Here is a 21886-nt window from a genome sequence, read left to right on the forward strand (position 1 = left end):
GAAATAACTTGTTGGCTAAGGGAAAATGAGAGAATCAAATGAGAGAGCGCGTGATCTACAGTCCAAAGTCCATCGGAAATTCTAGAAAAAGAATCGAAAAACTATAAATACGCCCAATCAGAGCGTGAAGCAGGTCATTTACCTCGAAACAAGCACAAAGCGACACTCTGCTGCTCGCAAATTTGAGCGTTAGCCGCCATCTTGGAAAAGCTAGCTGATCTTTGGGAAAACCTTCTCTTTGCGCTCTGAACATAAGTCGCCATCTTGGAAAAGCTAGATGACATCCGAGAAAAATTTCTTATTCAACAACGTCGACGGGGCGAACAACTAGATTTGAGTTGTTAACGTGCCATACTCATAAGCCTACGCATGCTGTAGCAGACAACTTCTTTGGATCAATTTGAACACTGAATTCCACGATTGAGTCCACAGCGTTCAAGGAAACAAACTTGAACATTCATCTTATCGAGTAAGCCCACACAGACTGTGGCGTCAACCTTAGCTACACTTCTACGAACAAGTTGTTTTCGTACTTTTAATTAATTCTGTCGTAATACTTATACATATTTATATCATCGTATCTACTTACTATTGTACTTGTATTGTAACATTTATATATATTTATATCATCGTGCCTATTTAATACTGTATTTTATCGCCACGCTCCGATTACGGAAAGGAACCGAAAGAAGATCAAGAAAACGTTCATCAAGATTCTGTACACGAGACGGACCAACGTCGAGTGCCAGAAACTGAGCGACCGAAGACCAGTGACACGTCAAGGAGGGAATCCAGAGCACGTTTGCCTTCTAATTATTAACTTTAAGTGTTTAGACTTATTGTGTGCTGTCATTGCATTTATTTGTACATAATAAAACAACATAACTTAGTTTTATTATATTTAGTTATATAAATTATATAGTTATGTCCTTAAAACCCCTAAAAAAGGCATTAGTCTTTAAACTGCCACGCACACGTTCGCGAACCGAAATGAGTTGTTTCGAGACTACTGCTAACCTGGAATCTGATGAGATTGTCGAGCCTGAGATATTGCCTCGAGCCTGAGATCGAGGCAATTTTGAAGGAAACCAGTGAGGCTCCTAGTCCGGGTAACAATATGTCCAACCGATTTAATATATCCTTAACTGTTGGTAAAATACAAATGTATTTTATAATCTAGATTAAAAAAAAACTTTTGTTTGTAGTTTATACTGTGCAAATTCTTGTAAACATATTTGAACCACATGTAAAATTCTAAAACTTCTCTTGTACTTATAGTTTTTTGTTGTTGATTATTTATGTTTATTAATGGCAATAGTACAAATTCCTATCTGATAAGTATAACCCGGAGTTATAAAACAGTTTTAAAAAGTTTTTGGTTATATACTTTTTACAAAAAGTTTTGGATAAAATGGATATTTTTTCTATTGCAGAACAAACGAACAAAACAATACTTATGGTTTCAAACTTAAGGGAATTTATTCAAAAGCCCATGAAAAATGTGTAACTTACCACAGCTGTAGAAATAAGAAACAGTATAGTATAAAAATTATTTATATTATACTAGACTAGTCTAAAACTGTTTTCATCTAGAAAAATCAACTCAATAACCTTATTGTATACTATTTTAAGTTTAGCTTCTCTGCTTTAATTAAACGTTCGTAAACTGTACATATGTTAATCTAACTCTAGACAAAAATAGTATAAAGTTTAATTTAAAAAGTTATTTTTCTTAAAGTTCTATAACAAGCGCTTTAGGTAAATAATAAAAGCTGTTTTTCGGATATATAACTTCAGTTTTAACTTTTTATTCTAAAAAAAAGTAGTTTTAAATAACAAAATGTTATTACAATAAAACATTTCGAATGTTTTCTCACAAACTTAAAAAAGTGTATTAATGGAACAAACTAAATTACAATTTCCTTTCTTTACAATAAAGTTTTGAAATTTTTGTCAAGTAATATTCTATTAAATAATGGGATTACTTAAACTCAGATAAAAAATGTTAAAGTATTAATTTAGAAAAAAAAAAATAACATTGACAACCGATGTCCTGGACAAGTATCAAAGTAGTGATACGAGTTTATTTTTTACACCAGGTCATAGGATCAATCATTTTGAGCGCTTTTTAAAATCAATTGAGCGTCGTTCAAAAAAAAAGCATAATAGAAAAAAATAGTTTTATTTTTAATGTTAAATTTATAAAATATTTACTGTTAGATAATGTTTATATAAATATTTAAGCAGTCGGTCGATGCTTAAAACTTGTTTTAGAATTATGAGCAAAACTTTTTAACTATTTGTTAATTACAACACACATTTCCCATTTGTGTTCAAACAATTTTCTTATGAAAACTAACCAGTACAGCAGAGTTTTTTTTAAAGGTGTACTGTTTCTACTCCTTTAGACTTATAAAAAATATAATACAGCTTATTTTTAAAAGTTCTTACAAGTTTTTTAAATTCGTAAATACTTACTATCGATAACAAAACAATAACTTAGAAAAAAAAAACTTTTACAAATATTAAATGTATAGCTAACAAAAGTTGTTTATTAGTTTAAGCTATTTCCTCAAAACAAAAACATCATTTAAATTATCTAGTAGAAGCAATAAAACTAATTATTGATGTGGTTTTTGAGCATAAACACATAAGTTTTAAAAACACTTACTTGCTCATGTTTTGTTAGTTGTTTCTTGTTCTTACCTTCCGGTTGATTTGTTGATTGTTAACTTTGTATCATATTTTAGTTATTAAATGGAATCCAAACGAGGTGCTTACACACGTTTGAAAAATTATTGGATAACTCAATTTTTGTTAAAAGGGACAAATAGAAATTCACTTGATAAATGTAAAATTGCTTACAATGATATAATTAATGCACAGTTAATTTTTTTAGGTAAAAGAAAAGTTAGATGTTATTATAATAGTTAGATGCACGTCAGCACTTAAATAAAAATAAAAGAAGAACATTTTATTTAACAAATCTATTCATAGTTTACTAAAGATTTATTAAATAAAATAAATTACAAGTGACAAATTAAAAACATTTAAAGTCAACGATTTCAATGACTAAAGATAAATAAAAATGTCATGAATCTTATGAACTTAAAGAAACACAAGGAATACACTAACTTAAACAAACATGCCGTCACATTTGAAACAAGATTAATTGTTAACAAACAATAAACAACAATTAGTTCTACAAACGATAAATTATACAATAATGATTTAAAACTTAAACAAATAGAAATAAAACACTACTTGCGTAACATTAACATACGACTTTAAGTATAAAAAACTTAAAACATATTTGTTTAACTATAAGTAATATAATTACAGTTAAACGGAAATTTCGAGGAAGCAGAACTAAAAAGGAGACAGTGAACGAAATGTTTGTACATTCTACATTCCCAAATATGGTTGTAATAAGGCAATATATAAGGAAAGGTTTTTATGTACAGTTCATATTATTTAAGTATGTAAGTTACAAACGGTTTTGTAGAAAAGTTAGCTTTTTAAACTGTTTAAGAAGATTTTTACTAAAGTTTTAGATGTTTATTTATTAAATACCAATATTAAACATACAAAAACAACTACTTAAATTACCTAATTAATGTAAACTTAAACTTTAAAAAGTTATTAAAACTAGTAAAATTCAATTGTAAACTAGTATTTGTCACGCAGAGGAAATATGAAAGTAACACTTTTACTCTTTGTATTATTGACAACTCTGTTTACAAAATCACTCTGTCAAAGTGAAGACAGAATTCAATTGGCATGGGAATGTGATGATTTTAAAAGCGCTAAAGAACAATTTGAAAGCAATTATTGTTGGTTTTGTTTAACTATCTTTTTACATGAGTTTGATACATATCTTTAAACAAGACAAATTAAAAAGCAGTTTTTACAAAAAATGTTATACTAATTCATTAATGTTTTTTGTTTAATTTAAGTTTAACTAGTTTAATTGTAATACTTAATAAAATATGTTATCATACTTATGAAATTTTTGAAAATTAATATACATACTATTAGAGTAGTACTAAATAAAAACAGTTTAAACTGTTTACAATGGTACACAAAATTATTTGAAACTATAACCTTCTAAAAATATGTTGTTACTCTTTGCCACAAGTAAAAATAATTTATCTAATTCTTATAGCTTTGGCATGAAATTAAAAAAACTTACTTTATTTAACTTTGACAAGACGTTAAACTATATCCAAGAGATTTACGACACACTTACCGAAAAGTTTTTTCGTGCACCAGGTCCTAAGACCAATTATTTTGAGCACTTTTTTGTCGTTCAATAAACAATAACAATTCTTACAAGGTTGGTAACTGAAACTGATATAAAAAACCTGACAAAAAATAAAACTAAATAAAACGATTTATTATTTTGTTTTAAAAAATGCTTGTCAAACTTAGAAACAAAGTATGATAACTATACTTAAAATTTAAAATGTAATTTTATTGAGATAAAAAAATATATTGACACTATTTAGTGACGTACACATTCAAAATTACCACAAACAAGGGAAGTTTCGATAACTGTTGCCAACAATGCATTGATATCGGTGGAGATTTGATACAACACAATTTGGGACCAGAAGGAAAAACTTATCATAAGTAAATACATAAAAGAATATGTTTATAACAGATAGTTAAAAAAATGTTACATTACTACAATCAAAGTTCATACTGTGTTATATGAGTGGGCAACTTTTTTAGTCGGCGGGCAAGATTTACTAGATAAATTCCTTTGTTTTAAAAAGTAGTTTACATAAGCACTAATGTTTACTAAAAATGATATTAAGACCACAACTTAAAGTCTTTGATATAAAAATTTTTTTTTTGTTTTTCCCGAGAGGTTTCTAAGCAAAAAAACGTCAGGAGCCAAAGATTTCTTCTGATCACCCAGATCCAGCCCTTGAGCCGTACTAAACCCACCCCTATTCTAATAGCTATAGCGTAAGCATTACAAAGTTTTAGTTTATTTTTAAAATTTTGGTAACTTAAATATTGTATAGATCAAGCATTCAAGAATCTAAGAAATCTAAGCAACGTCTCAAATTTATAAAGAAATAACAAAAATAGAATAAGTAAAACTTTTAGTGGTATACGACAACTTATGGCGACGGCAAAGAAGAACCTTTGGATTGGAGTGACGGATCTCGGGCAAGAGGGTATTTTCAGATTGATCAATGGAACATATTATCCGACAGAGAATTTCGATCAAACCGACTATCTGTTCAAATGGGGAACGAAAGATGTTTACCATAAAGAACCAAGTGGTACTCCAGATATGGATTATGGCGTAGAGGATTGTGTGCATTACTTCTACAAGCATGACTACTTAAACGACTACACATGCAGTAAGGAAACTAACATTAATGAAGATCATACAGACTTCCATGGTCTGTGTGAAATTAAGAAGTACCGTTGTTTGGAGTAACTGAAAAGCGTTTCTTTTTTAATCGAAATAACTGTTGTTTCTTTGACTTTAATACTTTATTAATTAAAAATAAACTATTTTTGAATATACTATTACCTTATTAATTTAATAATTACTTATGTAAACTTTCACAAATTGAATAAAATTGAAATTCATTGACTGTGATTATTTTAAATACTACTATCAATCATTATATAATATTATACTTAACATTAATAGTAAAAACTACCAGTTACTAAATATTTTAAAGATCTTAACTTGTACTTTTTGCTAGTTCTGTAATTTTGATGACACTAATATTTAGTTTTATAATTTTTATTTTTGTATGATAAATGATCACGTGTGTGTACCTCGAAACTAGAAATTTACAATGGTTTAAAAAGCTTTACGTATAGCTTAAATTAGGGGTGTTAACAATTAAATATTATTTTTTATACACTATACCAGTGGTCGGCACGCTTTTTCGAATCCGTGAACTCTAAATCACAAAATTAAACTTCTGTGCACCCCAAATTGCATTCATTAGCGCCCCTAGTGTTTAAGAATATGTAAACACTTTTAATCGTTTTTTTTACTAATTATTCGGTAACACCCAGTTAGTTTTTACACGCTAACTTTAAATTTACCAATTTACCCTATCCATTTCAATACACTTTTAATATCGATGATCTAATTTTTACAACAATATTTTACTTGTATCACCAAGGTCTAAAACACTAACTAGATTAATTCAATACATTGCCACTACCCCAATTTACAATCAGTAGTCTTGGTACTTTTTATTGAATGGTAAATTTAAATATTTAGTTAAAATAACTTAACAACTTTTTATTAAGCGATTACTATCTGTGTTTAACAAAGGTATTGCCACGTCCAAACAACGAAATCTTTAAGATTCTATGAGATTTGCTCACTATGGTTTTTCTTTGGGTGGCTAAGGGTGGAAGAATTTTTACATAATTAAACAGAATAGAACTAGGAGAGTACAAAAATAATAAAGTATAGTAAAGTATTAACAACGAAATGGTAAATTGGATATCAAGGTTAAATATGTCTTAAATGTAGAAACATTAAAAAAAACCTGAATTTAGTTTCTGCGCGAAAAAAAAAAATCATGTACCCCAAAATAAGTTTCATGCACCCCAAAAGTCTCGTGCACCCTAAAAGAAATTTCATGTACACTAGTGTGCACCAGTGTACACCGTGCCGACCACTGCACTATACTGTTTGGAATCGACTGCTTAAAATTTTATTATTTGAAGCCAAATTTTTTAAATTAAGCTTATTTGACAAAAAACTAAACACATATAAGCATAAGGAAAGAGTTTATAAATTTTACAAATTCATGATAAACAAAAGACCTGTTTTTTAAAAGTGTTATCAAACTTTCTTTTAGTAAATCATTTAGTAAGAACCTTACCAAAAATAACTTACGTGCTTAAACAAAATAAAAATTACTATAAAATCGCTAATTTTAGATACAATGACTTCAAATTTTTTTGCGAGGTGAGAAAATTTCATTTTATAAATTATTTTTTAGGTAAAAATGTATGTAAATTGAAAAGTGCAAATTTATTTCAATTGTATATAAATTTTTAGATTTAACAAAACAATGTTTAATCGGGCTGTGTAATTTAAAAAAGACTATACTGTAAAGATATTAAAAAACTCTATAAAAGCAACGTTTAAATGAAGTAAACTTTTAGTAAGCACTACTGTTTACTAAAAATCGTATCAGCCGCACAATTCAAAAATTTTGTTTTCCATAAAGCTCAACACAAAAGTGTTGTTATACCTATATGTTACGTCGCTGCCTAAGATTTATATTGACAGGCCAGATCCTGCCTGTGAATTAGCTGTGCCCACTCCTAGTTGTTTTTTTAACGAATACTTGAACTACTTTTTACTCAAAAAACCATAGTGTTTGCTAAACACTAATATAAATGATTATATTTTTAATAAAGTTTAAAAAACTTTTATTGCTTATAATACTTTGCAAAAGTATCTGTTTGTACATGAACTTTTAAAAACGCTTTTATTTAATAACTAGCTTTATCTAAACTTCAAAGCTTTTTTGTGATAGGCTTTTATATTAGTAGTGTATATAATTAAATATGAAATTTAGTTTTATATTAAAACATAAAAATATTAAAAACAAAAGAAGCATTAAATGTAACAAAACTATAATGTTAGTTTTAACAAAACACTTACCGAATATTTTATCGACTAAAAATATTGTGAATGTTAAATTTTTATTCACAAAAAGTTTTAGCTTAAACTAAACCGAAAAAAATATATCATTTTTTTTGATAAATTTAGTTTGTAAATACTATTAAAACTTATTGCTGTTATTCTAGTATATTGAACACGATAAAGAACCAACGCTAAGTTATTTTGGTCAATAGACTTGGTGCATAGAATGGCCTTTCGGTTATTGAGCTACACACCAACTAAGTAGTTTATAAACTTTGTGTTTAATAAGAATTTAATTAAACTAGTTTTTCATTCTCTACTAAATAAAGCACTGATTAAAGTGCAATTTAAATTTTAGAAAAAAAATTTTTAGCTTTTAATATATGTGTGGTCTACCACTGGGTTTGATCTTTAACTTAAAGAAGTTAAACGCTGTTATTAGGATCCCTGAGCCATACGGTTACATGCTTTGTTTGGGGAAGGGACACTTTCGTACGACGACACTTTTGCACTAAGATACTTTTGCACAAAGGGTCACTTTTGAACGAAGACACTTTTTCACAAAGGATAAACTTTGCACAAATGGCAATTTCGCACGAAAGTAAATAACATAGTAGAATAAAAATAAAAACAAACGAAAATAAAAATACAATAAAACAACCTAATAATAAAAAGAAAATAAAGTTTACCGGAAAAGGGTTGGGTTAAATTAGTCGTAACAGTAATATTAAAAAATAAATTAAAAAAAACTCAATCTGTGCAAAAGTGACGTCATGCAAAAATATCCCTTCGTGAGTTTTTGACGCCTACCCCTTTTGTTTCATACTAAGCTGCAAATTAAAGAAAACATTTCATTTTTAATAAAGTGAAACATTATAAATCTTATATGCATTGCTTTGCAGTTAATTATCTTTATTATGACTCAATGCGTATACAGACAGACAATGATTTGAGTAATAACGTATTTATTTTTAAGTTTAAATTTTCTTATTATTTCTTATTAAGCTTTTTACTTTTTAAGCTTCTAAGTTTTTAAAGTTCTAAGCTTTCTAAAGAAAATTAAAACCTTCTTTAAATTAGAAAGAAGAAAAATTATAAATTTAAACATCTAAAACAATTCAGAGTTTTGTAAAAACTTATATTTCTAATATTTAGCCATAAACAGAAATAAACTTTTTTTTGCTTGAAAATAACTTTTGAAAACATAACAAAGTTGAGATTTTTCTCAAAAAAGACATTTTACATGTGCTGTTAAACTAATTTCCAGTACGTGCTTACAAATTAAATAGTTTTCAACAAAAATTGTATCATAAACAGTTTTATTTCATTGTACAATTAAGCTTGCTGACTAAGCAGTCGGAAACGAATTTTTTAAGTCCAGCGCAGAAAAGACGTTTTCTGGCCCACTGACAACATATGTTCTCCTGTGTTTTTTTCAACTTACGATGGCTCGTAAAGACTTTCCAGCCCAAAAAAATTATTTTAATTATGATTTATAAATTATAAAGGTATGCCAACCGCTGTCTTAGAGCAAAACTTACTTTTAAATTAGCTCAATACTCATGATTATTTACTATTTAATCTAAACATAATATATCTTTTGATACTTACCAAAAGTTTGACTATTTAGGTTATATTTGTATATAATAAAAATGATTAAAATTTATAAATAACTTATATGTAACTTTTTATACAAAGTCAATTTTTTAACTTTTTTCAAGTATAGAAAAGTATAAAAAAGTCTATTATTAATTGTCATGTATATTAAGGCCATAGGGGGGAAGCACTTTTTTTACATGTTGATCTTTTTTACAGATTTTTAACATAGCTAACAGTTACTTTTACCGTTTTGTAAATTTAGAAATATTTTTTAGATATCAGGGTACGAAGTCAGAGAGCTCAATATGTTCCTTATAAGAAGACCAAATCAAAATGGCAAAAAAAAGACTATTTCATTAAAATCTATCTTTTCCTACAGTTTTAAACAACTTTTCTCAGACTTTTTCCGTATATACTCAACTTAATAATAAAAAAATCCTGTTGTAAAAAACTTTAAAATTTTAAGCAAAATAATCTAATTTTAAATGTCTGACTATAACTAAAACTGCGGCCCCGAACATGTTTCAAATTCGAAGTTTTGCCCCCGAGTACCTCCAGCCTGTCGACTCCTGAACTAAATACAAAAAGTTTGTAAAAATATAGAAAAATTATTTTTTACACAAAAAATGTATAGAAAACGTTTATACAACTAGTACAAGTAATAACATTACAACAAAATTTAAACTAGATTAAAACTAATCAAAAGCGACCTATTTTATCGTGTGTTTGGGCTTTTTTTCACACGAATGACTCAGATTCGTTAGAATTTACTTGCAAACACCGTTACACTGTTTTTCTTTGACACTTAATTTTAAACAAATTTTTGAAATTCTGAAACAAAGAATGAAAGCTGGTTCGAAATTTTAGAAACAAATGAAACACTACCTAAAAAATTCTATAAATTCAATTTTTTTTTTCAAAACAGTTTATTAAGCATAAGTTAAAATATATTATTTTTTTAATTTGTATCGTTCTTCACTTTTCAACTGTTCATAAAGGTTTTACTATTTGTTATATCCGCCATTAAACATTTTTTTGATTAGAAAGGTCAATTTAAGTTAACTATATTAGCATAAAATTATTAAAACAGTAGAGTAGTTATTGTAAGTTTATACTTTCGTGGTTTTATTGTATTTGGCATTACTAGTTGATAAAATTAATGTTAAAATATGCGTTGATTTGTGCTTTTTCAACTGTGTTTTACTTGTTTTAAAAACAAAAAAATTAAAGCCACTTTTAAAGTTATTTTAAATACTGAATAGCTAAAAAAAAGAGTAAAAACTTTTTGTTAACATATACTAAACATTAAATTTGCACATAATACTTAAATTATAAAGTACATTGTATGCACGTTTAATTTGTTAAATTTCCTGAAAAACTAACATATTAGACATTTTTATAAGGTTTAAAGTAGTCAACAAAAAAAGTTATGGTTTTGCAATAATTTTTTTAGTGTTTTTTGGTTGAAAATTTTATTACGATTTGTTCATATCAGTTACAGTGAAACTTATTTCATTTGTTTCTAAACTAACTTTTACATTAAAAATGTACATTTTCCATAACTCAATAACTTGTTTTTTTTTTCAACTGAAGGTCAAATTCTGTCTTTTGAGCAAAATACTTTGAGAAAATAGTTTACCATACTTGAAAGTGCTAGTGTCAAACGTAAACATGAATCTGATACAAAAAAATACGTTATCTAAGTTAAAGTTGCTAAAACTGCAAAAAAAGAGTTTATAATTAAAAATTTGAGTATGACGTTCGAAAGACCATAATCTTACAACCATCAATTATAAATCAGAAATCAGCAATCTGCGGGCTATATGCGGCCTGCAATGAATTTTATACTTGTTTTATTATATTTTATAAGAAATACTTTATTTTATAGAATAAAATTATATTTATTTTAATAGTTAAATATTTTATAGAAAAAAAAGTTCAACTATTTGTAGTTTACTATTACTTGTTTTATCACATTTTGGTTTAAAATAGTACTTTTGTAATGATTATTAAAACTATTACAAACAACTGTGAGCAACTTTTTTTTTTAAATTGGACTTTGAGTTACATAAAGCTACCGACAACTGACTTTTATTACGAATTATACAATAAATTTTATTTTAAAAACTTTTATTTACTTGGTTATTACTTTTTAAAAACACGTATACAACTAAATAAGTATAATAAACGTTTTAAATCAAAAAATGTTTTCTTTTGTTACATTAAATACTTTTTTTTTAACTTCACTCAAATATTTTATAATCGAAAAGCATATAATAACATCAAAGAAATGATTAATGTTAATAAAAAGGATACGTTTTACAAACAAGTTATATACAGTTTTTCGGAAATATTGTTTTAGATACTGTTTTATACTAAAACTTATCATTTTCAAATATTCTAACTTAAGATAAACATTTAAAAAAAAGTATTTATATACAAATAGTCAATCCAAATAATATTTTTTTAATACAGTTTTGTAGTTTAATGTTCGAAAAATTTTAAAGTTTATTTTAAACTTGTACTGTAGAAAAGCGTGAACTAAGCTTGAATGGCTTTTTTTGTATTTTCTTTTTAACCAAACTTTAAAACCTACTGTTTTCAATTTATTTAATGGTAACTTAAAACTTTTTTTGTTATAAAGAAGGTTCTTTTGCTTTGCTTTTCACAATAATTTTTATCGAATTGGGATTTTAATTTTGTAGTGGGGCCCCTTTAATAAAAATTTATCGTTTTTTTGCATTTTTTTACTTAAAACCTTTTTTCTCCGAAAACAATAACTTTATTTTATTTTTAACGGACTTATATAATTAAGTATTATGACATTATTATATTTTTTCAAAATTTTTATTACTTTTTAAGTATATGACACATACAAGTTTTACCTAAATTCTTAGCACTTGAGCACTTTGTTAACGTAACTTGAGGGATTTCTTCCTAAATTGCTAAGAATTTAAATTTTCATTCACGGGCCGCATTCCATTCAGAAATAAAACGTGCTCGCAGGTCGCAGATTTACCCTTCGCGGGCCGCATTTCGCCCGCGGGCCGCAGTTTGCCGACCCCTTGCCTATAAAATTACTTTTTAGTTTGTTAGTTTAAGCTTAAAATTAATTTTTTGACTTATAGAAGTTGTAAAGAAAAATGAAATTTGTATGTAAATTGCAAGTTATTTATTTTAAATCACGTCTATCATTTTTTATTATATTTTGTGAGAAAAAACAGTTTATAAAGTTGTACATAAAATTTTACTTGACTTAAAAAAACGTTTATGTTTAAATTTTTATGTTTATAAAAAAAAACTTTTATATAACATAAAATAAAAAACACAAAAAATTTAAATTTTTCCTCTAAATGAATCAATAATTTGTAAGTTAGGGGTAATTTTGTTAATAAACTTCCAAAAAGGGGCAAAAAAATGTAAAAAGGTTAAGAACCGCTGTTTTAGTTTAAAAATAATCAATGAAATATACTTTAAACAATTTAAGAAAACCTCTTTATTATATCTAGACTAAAAGAAAAAGCTTTAATAAGTTAAACTAAATACATAGCAGTTCAAAAGAGTTTAAATACAATAACAATACTTCCTTAAACTTAAAAGTTACAAATAAACGAAGTTTTTTAATTTGAGGAAAAAACAATTTTAATTGAATAAATTTTGTGTTGCTTAAAAAACAATAATAGTTCTTCCTTAAACTCAAAAGTTACATTTAAACGAAAATTATTTTGTTTGAGGGAATTTATTTTTTAATTAAATAAATTTAGTGTTGCTCATTAAACAACAAACAAAAAATAGTATATAAGAGGTTTTCAGCGAACAACAACATATATTTTTTAACTAAGTTGTTCTTGACTTGTACAACTGAATAAAATACAAAAATGAAAAATTTCGTTACTTTTGGTTTGGTAAGTTATATATATGTATATTGTATACTGAAGTCTTAAGACTTGTTTGTAATGTTTATACTAAAAGAAATAAAAAAACTGTTGATAATTGAGTTACTTAGTTGTTAATTTATTAATTTTTAGTTAACTTTTATATTAAAGAATTAAACATACTAATGTACAAACTTTACTTATCAGGTTCTTGCTACTTTGATTTTAACATGTCAAGCTAATTGGGGTTAGTTTTTTATACTTTTTATAACAAAGTATTTCAAAGGCTCGAACATTTTAGGTTTATTTGTAATTAAAGCTGATTAAAATTGTTTTTAGACATTGTAATTGTAGTAAACATAAAAAATAAGGCAAATATTTTTTAACAGAATTTAAGTAAACTAAGCACTATCAATAATAAAATAATTAAATTCGATCTTAAAGCAGATGTGAGTTTTATTCAAAACCTTTAAACAACTTTTTCTTTAGTAAGCATCAAAAACTTTGCTAAAATTGATATTAAAACTTTAGCTAATTTTTGTTGTAACACATGCAGTCAAGTTATGCAACATTAAACACAGGTACTTATGATCTAAAAGTAGGAACTGACATGGGGTTCGTGTGCGATTTCGATAAGAACCCGTACAGAAGAACGATAAAACGAGCGAGGACAGACACTTGTACTAGATTTTTCGAGAAAAAAGAGTCGGAAGTTTTCACATATGCAGGAACTAGAGTTAGAGAAGATTGGTGGGAAGAAAATCAATTATATCCTTTCTGTTACATTAAGCACGAGAAAGATTTTAAATGGGATTTTTGTACTGGTGAGTTGTAAAACTGATGATTTTTAGGATCTCAATTTAAACTTTGTTTGATGAAAATATGCTTTTCTGGGTTAATTTTTTATTCACCTGTTTTATTGCTTTTAAATGGCGATTCCAAAAATTTTATTTTGATTTGTATAAAAGGTATTTTCTAAAGTTAAGTTAGTGATGATTAGTCTTGACGTATTTGTACTATTCATTTATAAATGCAACCTTGTTTTCGTAATGTATGGTTTAGTTTGCATTACTAAAAAATATTACAATTAATAAAAATGTGTTGTAGTTTAATTTTGGTTCAAGAGTCGTCTAATTGTACAACAACACTTCGTATTTATCAAAATTTCAGCGTACTATTGGAAATATTCAGTTAATGACGATCAACTTTTGATACGCGATTCAAGACAGGGAGTCTTCAAAACTGGTGCAAAAGTGAAAAAATACTACTACAGCCACTACCAAACTGCCATAAGCTACCATGCAGCTGTTGCTGAATGTAAAAAATTCGGACATAAATGGGATGTCGCTAGTTTCCAAGCTGTGTTCAAGTTTGAAGACAATATGCTGGTCGAAAACCGTTTAGCTCAGAAATCTTTCGACAACATTATGTAAGCTTTTAGTTAACATATATTTGTTTTAAATTATTTTGATTATTTTTGTTTTTCTACTTTTGATTTAAAATATAACTTATTGTTTTAGACTCTTAAAGTTTTTTTAAGTACATTTCTTGGTTGTAATCTTAATATTCTTAATAAACAGCGAAGGAATCAACCCATTGGACCAAACGCTCAAAACATTTTGGATCAAAAACGAAAACAAACACTCGGACAGATGCATGCTGTACAGCCTGGCATCCGACTCTGATAAATACATAATGAATATAGTTCCCTGTGACGATGAAGAAATAGTGGCAACTTTTGTTTGCGAAAGAGACGCCTAGTGATAGCATGAGGCACTTGTGATCTTTGTTTTTATTGTTGATTCTGTATTGTAACAGAGTCCGTATGTATTAATTTAATAAAAATGAAGACTTTTATCTGTTGTACTTACATTAAAATAATTTTAGTATAAAACTTGTTTTAAATAAATTTTTTTCAGTATTATAAAACAGTCTAGTTTTTGTAAATTTATGAAAAGTTATTTTTGTGAAACTTAGTTACAGTTAAGTCTTTGACTAGACCAAAAACGTTTAATACAAAATGCTTAGAACTATCAGGTGAATTTGAAAAAATAACTTTTTAAAAATTAAGAAATAGATACTCTTAGCAAATTTAATATATTCTTTCTGTAAAAACTATTTAAAAATTAAAAATAGAATTATTTTTGCAAGACTAAACAATTTTTTTAAACAGTTTATAGAATAAAAAACTTTAATCTGAAAAAGGTTATAAAGTCAGTAAAATTAGTACGAAAACAATCCTACTAATTACACTAAAGAATATGCAACTATTTTTTCAAGTATAGTTTATCCTCTAGGTCTAGGTAAACTTAGTTTGCAAACTTAACAATTAATGTATAAACTAGAATCTATTTTCAAAAAAAAGTTCCTCTTTTTAAACGTGCTACATTTGAAATTATAACATTTTTATCAAGTATACATAAATTTCAATACAAAAAAAAATTTATAGAACCACGTTATTTTTGACTTAGTTATTTAAAAAACATGAACTAAATTAAACTTGATACCTAAAAGTTGAAAAATAGATGCTAACTTTTAGTAAACTATTTTAAGTGAAAATCAAGTTCAATTGCTTTTTTTTTTTACGTTTTTTCCTGGAGTCACAAAAGAAACAATAAACCAGTTAAAACATGCTCCTGGGCTGTACTATACCCCTATGCTAATAGCTACAACTTAAGTAGTTTAAAGTTAACATTCAACTTTTATTCAAATTGTTATAAAATTCATCATATAAATCAGACAATTAAATTAATAAAACTTTAAACATCCTTTAAAACCTAAGTTTATTTAGTAACAACTTGAATGCATATTTATATAGACCAAATAAAAACTTCAGGTATACGACAACTTGTTGCAAAGAATAACCTTTGGATTGGAGTGACGGACCTCGGGCAAGAGGGTATTTTCAGATTGATCAACGGAACGCATTATTCGACAGCGAATTTCGATCAAACCTACTATCTGTTCAAATGGGGAATGAAGGAATTTGGCTACGATGAGCTAAGTGGTACAATGTTTACAGTAAAGAACGATGTTTACAGATGTTTACATGAAAGATGTTTACAGTAAAGAACCAAGTGGCAATGCAGGTTTAGACTACGGTGTAGAGGACTGTGTGCATTACTTCTACAAGCATGACTACTTGAATGACTATACTTGCAGTAAGGAAACAAACATAAATGATCATACAGACTTCCATAGTCTGTGTGAGATTAAGAAGTACCGTTGCTTAGAGTAAATGAAATGTATCTTTATGTTTAACTTGCCTAGTGGACAATGTTTTAACGTTGCACGGCAAATGATAATGCTGACGTCACTGATCATTGTCAGCAAATGGTTGCTTCATGTGAAAGCATCATAAACCGTTTGTAGATCGAAGACTGCAAGTTTTTCGGTTGTGACTGACTGATGAGTCCTAATAAGGTCTCTGTCTACCGAAACTTGTGGTCTGATGATCGAATTGGCGTGATCAACCCTTTTGTTAAACTTGAGCTTGTCTCACGGCAAACGAAAGTCCAGGCTTCTGCTCTGCTGACTTTCGCCGATGTTTTTTGTAAATGTTAACTTATTATACTATATACTAAATATATACTTATAGTTTTACTAATTCTGTAATTTTAAATTTTGATCAGCTTTTATTCAATTTTTACTTTTGTCTTATAAATGATCAGGTATGTGTACCTTGAAACTAAAAATTTAGCAACGGTTTAAAAAGCTTTACGTATAGCTTAAATTAGGGGTGTTAGCAACTAAATATTATTTTTTATACACTAGACTGTTTGGAATCGACTGCTTAAAATTTAATTATATAAATCCAAAATTTTTAAGTTTAGCTTATTTGACAAAAAAACTAAACACATACAAGTATATTTGAAAAAGTTTTCAACTTTTACAAATTTTCATGATAAACAATAGACCTATTTTTTAAAAGTTAGTAAATTACCCAATAAAAACCTTATCAAAAATAACCTACGTGGCTAAACAAAATAATTTTTTTTTATAAAATCGCTAATTCAAATTCAATTAATCCAATTTTTTTGCGAGATAAGAAAATTTTATTTTGTAAGTTATATTTTCAGGTAAAAATGTATGTAAATAAAAAAAGTTCAAATTTATTTTTTTAAATTGGTTTTTGAATAAAAAAGAACTCAAACTTAGGCAACTATTTTAGTTTACGGGAAATATTTAAAAAATAATGTCTAAGCGGGCCGTGAATTTAAAAAATACTTTACTGTAAATATAAAAAAAACTCTATAAAAGCAACGTCGAAATGAAGTAAACATTTAATAAACACTACTATTTACTAAAAATGGTATTAGCAGCACAATTAAACCAATTTGTTTTCAATAAAGCTCAATACAAAAGTAATGTTTTACCTAAATACTATGTCGCTGCCAGAGATTTATATTGGCAGGCCAGATCCTGCCAGTGAATTAGCTGTGCCTACTCCTAGTTGTTTTTAAACGAATACTTGAACTACTTTTTACTCAAAAAACTATAGTGCTTGCTAAGCACTAACATAAACGATTAAACTTTTAGAACAGTTTATAAAAACCTTTATCGCTTTTAAAACTTTGCAAAATTATCTGTTTGTAAATAAATTTGATAAAACGTTTTTTTAATAATAAGCTTTATCTAAACTTAAAAGTTGTTTTATGATAGGATTTTATAACAGTATGTATTGTATTTAAGTAAATATGATACTTTGTTTCATTTTAAAACATCAAAATCTTAAAAATAAAAAAAGCAGTCAATGTAAAAAAACTATAATGTTAGCTGTTACAAAACCTAACAAAAAAAAATAATTTTACTCTTTTGAAACTTACTTTAAAATAAATGACTTATTTCTATAAACAACAAACGTTTTTATTTTTATTGTATGCTAAGACTAATACTAAACCTTTAGTTTATGACTGTAATTTATTTTTATTGCAAATTCATTTTAAATGTTGATATAAAACACAAGTTTAAATTTTATAACTTTTAAAATTAAAAACTTATAAGCTTAAGATTTTGTTTTTTAATGCCAAATTTGTCAAATTGAGCTTATTTTGACAAAAAACCAAACTTTTTTTTGTACATTAATTGGTAAAAGCCTTATTAGAAATAACCTACGTGCCTAAACAAAATAAAAGTTACTACAAACTCGTTAAATTTAAATAAAACCACATTTAGCATTTTTTGCGAGATAAGAAAACTTTATTTGTATCATCATCATAATCTGTGTTTTTTAGTTAAACTTTTATAAATACAAAAAGAAAATTTATTTTTCTCAGTTAGTTTGTGAAATTTTTTTAAATAAATGTCTATTGAAAAACTTTGACTAAGATAGTAGTTAAATTTACTATGATACAGTTATTTTACTGTTTCTTTGTTGAAACTTTTTGCTTGATTGATTCTAATCAACATCTGAATTTTTTGCTTTTCGGCTTCTTTTTTTCAGTTTATTTCTTTATTGTTATAAACAATTAGTTTCTCTGAATAAAAAGCTTGTGACGACGCTCATTAAAAAATGAATCTCGTTTTGTTTATTTCGATTAAATTTACTGTTTTAATTCATGATAAAATATTTTGAAACGAGAAAAAGAAACATAAAGTAAATACAAATCAAATTAAAATATTACAGTTCATTACTTCAATTTTATCTCTTTTAGCAATAACCCGATCAGTTGCTATGTCGTTAATATTTTGTTGGTGAATATTTTTAAGCTTTATTATTTTAGTTACTGTTCAAAAAAACTTGATAATAATTCATCTAAGTAGTATTAGTTTAAATTTTCAACAAATAGTTTTAGGTATTACTACTTCTTTTATGGCTGTTTACAATGTTCTTTAAGAAATTTTTAGTAAGTATACATAATTATAAATACTTTTCTAATAAAAATATTTAAACAGTTTGCAAGTAAGTTTCAACGTTTTACTTATATTTAACAATAAAAACAACTTACATCTAAATATTATTGAGTTTTAACTTCGTAGAGTTAACGTTTAAATTGTATAAGCAACGAAACGTCAAAAAACAGTTATTTTGATTTTCTAATGAGTTATGGATTAAATTGTTTTGATCTCTATTCAAGGCCCTATTGAATTATATATGTATCTAAATATTATACTTAAGATAATTATTTTTTCTAAATTTTTTTAAATTTGCAAAAAAGGTAAAAATAAACTAAGAAAATGTTGATAATTACAACAGATTTAAGAAGTTTAAACATCTTCATGCAGATTTAATTTAGTTAAGTAAAAATTTGGTTTTTATAATACTTGTTTTAATAAAGAACACAAATAAATATTAGTAGCTTTACAACTCAAATGTTTAGAAGTTGAAATATCAAACTGCTTCCTAATTAATTTGCATAAAAACAAACAAGGAAGCGAAATTTACTGTTCATTGTAAAAAAGTTAAATTGTTAAACGCAAAAAGCGTTTTATTTGCGAATATTATTTTTCAATACTTCAAGTGGAAAAAAAGTTTTTAGTTTTAAGACTAGTGTTTTTAATCTTTTTTTTTGGTAAATTTCATTAAACAAATATCAAAATACTGAATTTAAACTGCAAGCTTTAATTTGAACATTAAATAAATTAAAAAAATAAGTTCAACTAACAGTTGTTAAAGCATTAAAAAAGAACATTTATTAAATGGCAGAGAAAAAGTCGGAATGTATTAACAGTGTGCATTTTACTGTGATCATAGTAGCAGTTGTGGCGACGTGTATTGTATTTTTTGTTTGGTCAGTCCTTCCTTGTAAGAGTGGTTAGTTAAATTGGTTTGTAAAAAATATGAAGTTTAGGTCTTTTTTTTTATGTGTGCACTGTAGATTGTTTTGAAAATGGTTTACTGTAAAAAGAAAGGTAATGGTAGTTATGTATTTTTTAATTAGCTTTATGTTATATTTTTTGTTATCTTCAAGTTTTCCTCTAAAAGTATCAATAAATATATACAATATAAAAAACAAGAACAGTTTTTAAGTTAAAAATTGTGCTTTTTATGATGTGAACCACTAATTAATGTGATAAGTCTTAACCTGTTATAAGTTTTAAAAATTTTACTATTTAAAGTAGTTTATTCACACATGTTACCTTGATTTTATCTACTTGCTAACAAAATAGTAATATTTTTTTACTTGTATTTTCATATCTTTAAACAAGGTCAGCTTTTTATTAACAGAGAAGAGTGGAACGGCAACAACAACAACGAAACCAACAATAACAAAATACATTACAAAAACTAAACCAAATACAACAAGAAAACAGTTAACAACAGCAACTAAACGAACTACAAAAGCTGAGCGAGCTACAACAAAACAAACTACAAAACAAAAATCAAAAACGACAGCAACAATTGTAAAGACTATAAAAACGTCATCAACACCAAAGAAAAATCCAACAACAAAACCAGATACAAAAAATACACAAACTCAAAAAGTTCGACAAACTACAATGACAAAACCAATATTAATAAAACAAACTACAACTAGTGATCTGCTTACAAAAGAAACTACAAAAGGTTAGTTTTTTTATTGACAATTTTTTTTTCATTATTTGTTACTAATAGTTATTACCTTATACAGATCTAATATTTACGTTTGAAAATGATGCAAAAATGACGTTTCATGATGCCAGAAGATCTTGTAAGAACAACTATTCAGGAGGAGATATTGCTAGTTACAATGAGAAATTACTCACTAAGGAAGGAAGAAAGTAAGTAGTTATATCGCACCTTCAAGCAACAATTTAGTTTAAAGCTATACAGCGTAGCTTTTTGTTTTTATTAATTATACTCCTAATTTTCGATTAATAAAGTACTTTTCAAAATAAAAACTAAAATCACTATTTAGTGAACTTTTTGGAAAATTTTTCAACAAAAACTCCTGGGCTCAGTATATTTGGGTTGGATTTGCAAAAAGTTCAAGTGATCCAACATACAGAAGAGTAGTTGATCAAACAGTTCTAGATCAAAGTTTACCGAATGATCCGTTTAAGACATGGCTTGAAGAATATAAAACTAAAGGATTTGACTACATTCAAACTTATTGGAGGTACTTTAACAATTATAAACAAAAAAAAATAAATTTAAAAAGTTACTAAATTTAATTTTTTTGCCATAACCTGTTTTTAAAATAAAACAAACTTATCTTAGAATAAATTGGTTTTTAAATAAGTTGATTAATTTTTATATTTTTATCAGAAAGGTTTTTAATGAACTTTGAGCAATACTACTTATATTACTTTGAAAGCACATAAATTAACATAAAGTTTTACTTAATAAAGAAGTCAATTTTTTACTCTAAACAAATTGAAAAATAAGTTGTTTTATATTTATTAAAGATACTGTATGTTGTCCATATTACATGCTGTAATAAAACCTAGTATTATATTTAAGTTTCTTTAGTGTCAACACAGGTTGTATAGTTTTATAGTCCATTAGGTTTTTTCAAATAAGTTTTTAGTTCTTCGATTCAAATATCTAGACTTGTTTTAATATTTACAAATATTTTTCGTTAAATTCAATTAAGTCATCATTTTCCTTTAAAAAATGCTAGATTTGACGACCACAATAGGAAAAAAAACTTATTTTCAATAAACTTCTGGTTGACTAAACTTGTATATTCAGTTTTTTTCCATTATTCAAATTATTTCTCGTTATAATGCTAACGGGTTTTTTATATAAATAAATAGATGTGTATTACATTTATAAATTTGATACTGAAATAAGTTTCAATTATAAACAAAATAATTAATGACTGTTTTTTAATTCCGA

Source organism: Thalia democratica, chromosome 3 (assembly GCF_965202585.1).
Source record: "Thalia democratica chromosome 3, ktThaDemo2.hap1.1, whole genome shotgun sequence".
In the NCBI taxonomy this organism is placed as follows: domain Eukaryota; kingdom Metazoa; phylum Chordata; class Thaliacea; order Salpida; family Salpidae; genus Thalia; species Thalia democratica.